Genomic DNA, 5978 nt, shown 5'->3' with positions numbered 1-5978 from the left:
CCCGGGCTGGTGGGGGTCAGGGGGGCAGGGGGAGGCGGACAGCAGGGAGAAAGCGCCTCTCCCCAGCCCCTTCCCTCCTCGGCCTTCCGGCTTCCCTTTCGCGCCTGCCCAGCCTCCTGGGCCCCTGGGTCAGGCCACAGCCGACATCCCCGGTGCCGTTCAGTCCCTGGAGGACTGAAATGACCCCAGAAAGCGGAGTAATGAGAGCGACAGGCGCCGGGAAGCCATCAGCAACGGAATGAGAAGACAAAGAAGGAAACACAATCGCACAAACCATTAAACAAGGAAAAAGGCCTTTGAAAGCGCCTGGCTGATGGCATCGCACCCGGCATCTGGCTGCTCCCCGAGGACCCGGCGGACGCGCTCCCGCCCTGCCCGCCGCCGCCTCTCTCTCAGGGTGGATGCGTCCCTTTCACCTCCGGCTGGAGCCGGGAAGCGCCTTAAACACTAACATCGTGTGCACTTTTCTTAAAGCAAAAACAACCAACGGACTGGAAACCCAGCGAGCGTGTGCTCACTCTCCTGCCCGCGGTGCGAGGGCCTGGCGTGCTCATGGGCTCGTCGCACGGATGCACGGGAAGCGCCCAGGCCAGTCCAGGCTGCGTTGTGAAGGGAACGGCACCCTTAACCTGTTGCACTGTGCGAGCTCTCTCTATATTCTGGATGCAAATTCTGCGTCAGACTCTTGACTCGCAAATGTTTTCCCCTATTTTGTGGGCTGCCTTTCATTTTCTTTTTTTATTTTAAGGCTCCTCTGAGGATATGTTCATTGATTTTAAAGAGAGGAGAAAGGAAGGGGGAGAGAGGGAGAGAGAAACATTGATTGGTTACCAACCACATGACCCCAGCGGCGGATCGAACCCACACCGAGGTATGTGCCCTGACCGGGAGCCAAGCCTGAAGCCGGCTGGGTGTCTGGAACGATGCTCCACCCCACGGAGCCGCCTGGCCGGGCTCCGGTACGTTCTTGATGTTTCCCTTTGAAGAACCAGGTTTTTAACTTGGATGTAGTTCCATCGATGTATTTGTTTCTCTTGTTGCTGTGTTTCTGGGTCGAATCTAAGAAACTTGCTAAGCCAAGGCCACAAAGGTTTACAGCTGCGTTCCTCTAAGAGCCTGATGGTGTCGGCTCTGGTCCTCGTCCCCGTGACCCACTTCCAGGGAGTGTCCGCGAGGTGAGGTTAACGTCGTCCCCCGCCCGTGGACCCCAGTGTCCCCGCGCTGTGTGCTGAAAAGACGGCTCTTCCGCCGCCGCACTGGCCTGGAGCCCTCGTTAACAATCACTGACCGGAAACGCGCGTTTCTTTGTGGACACTCCGTGCCGCCCCGTCCAACTACACGTCTGTCTTTCCGCCAGCACCACCCGCTTCATTCCTGCGCTTTGCAGAGCCTTTGATTTGGATCACCTGACCTCCAGTTTTTGTTCTTTTCTCACGATTCTATCTGCTCTGGACTCTCGCATCATCACATGAATTATAGGGTCCGCTTGTGAGAGTCTGCAAGAAAGTCGCCTGGGATGTCAAGCCCTCTTTTCTTTTCTTTTTAATATAATATATCTTTTTATAGATTTGGGAGAGGGAGAGAGAGATAGAAACATCAGTGAGGAGAGAGAATCAGGGATCAGCTGCCCCCTGCACGCCCCCTCCTAGGGATCGAGCCCGCAGCCAGAGCATGTGCCCTGACCGGGAATCAAACCTGGGACCTCCTGGTTCATAGGACGGCACTCAACCACTGAGCCACACTGGCCGGCTCAAGCCTTCTTGCTAAGGTCCTCTAAGGAGTCAAAAGCTCCGAATTAGGTCAGGCAGAAGAAAAAACGGGCCGTGAGCATCCTAAGGAGAGCTGTGTGGTGGTTGCAAGACAAAAAGGAGAAACCATGGGAAAGGTAAGAAGAGCAGCCGTAGGTTCTCTCGGGAACGTGTGTGTGGAGACTGCCTCTTCCCAGGACACTGTTGTTCACCAGAGCCTGGGGGGCCCCCGAGAGCTCACATGGAGGGGTACAGAGACCCCCGCAAGGTGGCCGGCAAAGGTCCCTCCTGCGAGAGGATGGGATGGATGGATGGGTGCTGCTGGCCAGGCGGCTATCCCAGCACCCCAGGCATCGGTGTGGCCCGCACGGTTCCCTAGCACCCAGGAGATGGCCCGTGCCAGAAGATGGGCTTTGATCCGCAGAGACAGCTGAAAACTGGAGGATCTGAGGAAGCGCCGGCTTGAGCCCACACGTTTGTAATTCTTTGGATTCTGTCCCAACTCGCCCATTATTGCTTTCGTTGTTTATCGTCTCTGGGGATTCCTTTCAAATGCTCCTCTTAGCGGAGGAGGTGCTGTGAGTGTCGACGCAGGCGGCGCCTGTTGAGCAGTATCTGGAAGAAATTAGCAGGTTCTGAGGCCTCCGGAACCACGCGTACGCAGCGAGGTAAATATTGAAACAAGACGCTGTGATCACTATTTATTTTAAAAGCTTGTTTTTCTGACTCCTCCAAGTGCCGGCTTCCCGGGCCGAGCCTTAGCCAAGCAAGGCAGGCAGCCAAGCAGGAGGCGCACTCTGACCTGGGAGGGCGCGGGCAGCGGCTGGCGAGAGCCGAGGACACAGAGCAGGGGCTGCCCAGCTATTCCCAACGCCACCATTGCGTTCACGGCACATCCCAGGGCCGTGCAAATCCACCCATTCGTCCCGCGGACTCCCTGAGACAAGGAAGCGCGTGTTCCTGCCACTCACATGGCTGGACGCCCGTGCAGCAGCCCCCATGACCTTGATGCGTTGGAAGCCGGGCTTGGAGGCTCACACAACATCAAATCCACGCTGCAGGGGGACTCCCTTCACACCCACTTACTGTCAAAATCTTAGCCTGGGGCCCGGCCGGTGTGGCTCAGAGGTTGAGCACCGACCTGTGAACCAGGAGGTCAGGGTTTGATTCCCAGTCAGGGCACAGGCCCGGGTTGTGGGCTCCATCCCCAGTAGGGGGTGAGCAGCGGGCAGCCGATCCATGATTCTTTCTCATCATGGATGTTTCTCTCTCTCTCTCCCTCTCCCTTCCTCTCTGAAATTAATTTTTTAAAAAAACATATTTTTTAAATTCTTATACTGTGTCATTAGCAAGTTTTGGCAACCACGTCAAGTAAAGGGACTTTCTCTGTAAACCACGGTGAGCAACGCACTGCTCCAAGGAGAAGAAATGAAACAGCTGAACTTGTCCTTTCTCCATAGACGCTCCTTCTGCCCCCCTCCCCCCGCCCCCTTGTAAACAACATGGCGATGAATGCCCTACACATGCCTCCTGGGTGTGTCTCTGGAAGTTTCTCTAGGATTTTATGCTTCCAGAGAAAATGGCTGGGCCCAGGGACAGGCGTCAGCTCTCCCGGACCCGCTGGACGGCTCTCCAGGGCCGGGGCACAGTCTGCTCTTCCACCGGCAGCTTGTCCACGATCCCCCTACGTCCCTGCTTATGTGAAATGGCCCGACGTGAACGCTGTTTGCCCGTCCGATGGGTGAAAAACAGCATCTTGTCTTAATTTGCATATTCTCCACGATTACATGAGGGTCAGCATCTTTTAACGTGTATTTTGGCCATTTTTATTTCCTCCGGAGTTTTCTCTACATATTCTTGACCTGCTCTTCCCTACTTGTCCCGGGCTGGGGGTGTCTGCAGGCCATCTGTGCGGCGCTGTGTAGGGCTTTGAAAACATGTTCTCTCCGCAGCTGCTCACTTTTAACCTTGGTGACGGTGGCTTTCGCCGTGCGGAAGTTTTCATCTCCATGTAATCACGCTTATAAATCTCTTTCGCTTATGATTTATGTCTAAGTCGTAATTTCCTATCCCCAGGGTGCAACAATATTCTTAAAAGTCATGTTTTCAGAAGTTTGCTAGCCTGCTGGAAATTTAGCAATTCTAATAGCTAGGGAGGGGTTGGCAAATACTTGATGTAAAGGAGCCAGATGGTGAATCCATCAAGCTTTGCTGGTTCTGCCATCTCTTTTGTTGTTGTTAATCCTCACCCGAGGGTATTTTTCCATTGATTTTCAGAGAGAGTGGCAGGGAGGGGGAGAGGCAAAGAGAGAAACATCACTGTGAGAGCGAGACATGGAATGGCTGCCTCCCACGCCAGCCCCGCCCAGGGCCGGGGTTCGAGCCTGCAACCAAAGTATGTGTCCTTGACCGGAATCAAACCTGGGACCCTTCAGTCCGAGGGCTGATGATCTATCCACTGAGCAAACCGGTCAGGGCCGGTCCTAGCATCTCTTGCGTCTTCCTCGCTCCGCGGTTACAGCCTGAAAGCAACCGTAGACGATACGCCCATGAATGGGCGTTGGTGTTTCAGTAAAACTTTATTTACAAAGACAGGCAGCAAGCCAGGTCTGGTCCACGGCCAGTCTGCTCACTCTCAATGCTGACCATCAGTCAAGTGTTGGAAAGTTGACGCTTCCTACATTCTTTTTTTTTATAAATATATATTTTTGTTGATTTCAGAGAGGAAGGGAGAAGGAGAGAGAGAGAGATGAAACATCAATGATGAGAGAGAATCATGGATCGGCTGCCTCCTGCACACCCCACACTGGGGATGGAGCCCACAACCTGGGCCTGGGCCCCGACCGGGAATCGAACCCTGACCTCCTGGTTCGTAGGTCGACGCTCAAGCACTGAGCCACGCCGGCCCTTTCCTGTGATCTTTAAAGGGGCCCCAAATGTTTGTCCAAGTTTGAGCAATTGCATTTGGAAGTCCCTCTGAGGACAGGTCCACATGAGAAAGGCCTGGTTTTATTTCTCTGATCAAAGGACCCATCTCTCTTTGTGTTTGACACTGACTCTGGATTGATCAGCTAAGTCACGTGCTAATAAGACCAGAGCTAAACGGCTTTAGACCAGGAATCATCAGCTGCCGCCAGTGGGTCGGTGAGTCAGTGGGTTGGTGAGTCAGTGGGTCGGTGGGTCTGTGGGTCGGTGAGTCAGTGGGTCGGTGAGTCGGTGGGTCGGTTGGTCGGTGGGTCGGAGGCCACCTAGGGAAAGGGTGCCTGGCTCAGACAGGCTGCAGCATCCCCAGGGCCCAGTTCAAAGTGAAAATGCAGCCCTAGCTGGTGTTGCTCAGTGGATAGAGCATTGGCCTGTAGATGGAAGGGTCCCAGGTTTGATTCTGGTCAAGGGCACGTACCTCAGTTGCAGGCTCCCTGGCCTTGGTTGTGGCGCACGCAGAAGGCAACTAATCAGTGTGTCTCTGTCACATCGATGAGAGAAAGAATGAGAGAAAGAACGAAAGAAAGAAAGAAAGAAAGAAAGAAAGAAAGAAAAATGCAGAGCCCTTGTTCGGGGAGTGTTAGCACTGAGGCCACGACAGCCAGGCCTTCGCCAGCCCAGGACCCTCTAAGCACAGGGCCCTCGTCCAGCCAGAAGCCGCCCTGCTCGCTCCCCTCGGGCGGGGCCGGGCAGCGGGCGGATGTCACCCACACGCAGGCCTCGGGAAATGGTTGGAAGGTCGTGCCAGCCGGTCGGCGCACCCAGCACCGTTTAGTCCAGCGGCCGGAACCGGTGGCCCGCGGACACTGGTGGTCCGTGAGGCCCGAGAGGTGGGCGACCGCTGGTTTAGCCCGTGGATCGGGGGCAGGAGCCGCTAATTCCTCCGAATCATATCCTGGCCCTTGCTGCAAGCTCAGGTCACTTTCTGAGAAGTTTTCATTTCCCATTTGCTTTCGGCAGCTTGCGGTCTCCGCAGCTGAAATCTGAGGCCCCGAGTAGCTATTTAAAGCGACAGTCCACGTTTCGCCACAGACCCTCCGCCGCGGGCACACAGGCTCCCCAGAGAGCGCTCCCCGCCCCCACGTGGCTGTCCTGTCAGCACGTGTCACCCTCGGGCAGTCACCTCCGGGGGCTGCGGAGGAACGGTTTCTGCTTCGGGAGTTTTGCTCTGAAGCCCAGAACGGATCCGTAGCATCCCTCCCAGCCCATCTGCCGGGCTTTGATCTCAGCCGGCAGCTGGTTCGGGGC

This window comes from Myotis davidii, unplaced genomic scaffold, assembly GCF_000327345.1.
Source record: "Myotis davidii unplaced genomic scaffold, ASM32734v1 scaffold72, whole genome shotgun sequence".
Lineage (NCBI taxonomy): Eukaryota > Metazoa > Chordata > Mammalia > Chiroptera > Vespertilionidae > Myotis > Myotis davidii.
Note: the sequence above shows the minus strand (reverse complement) of the source record.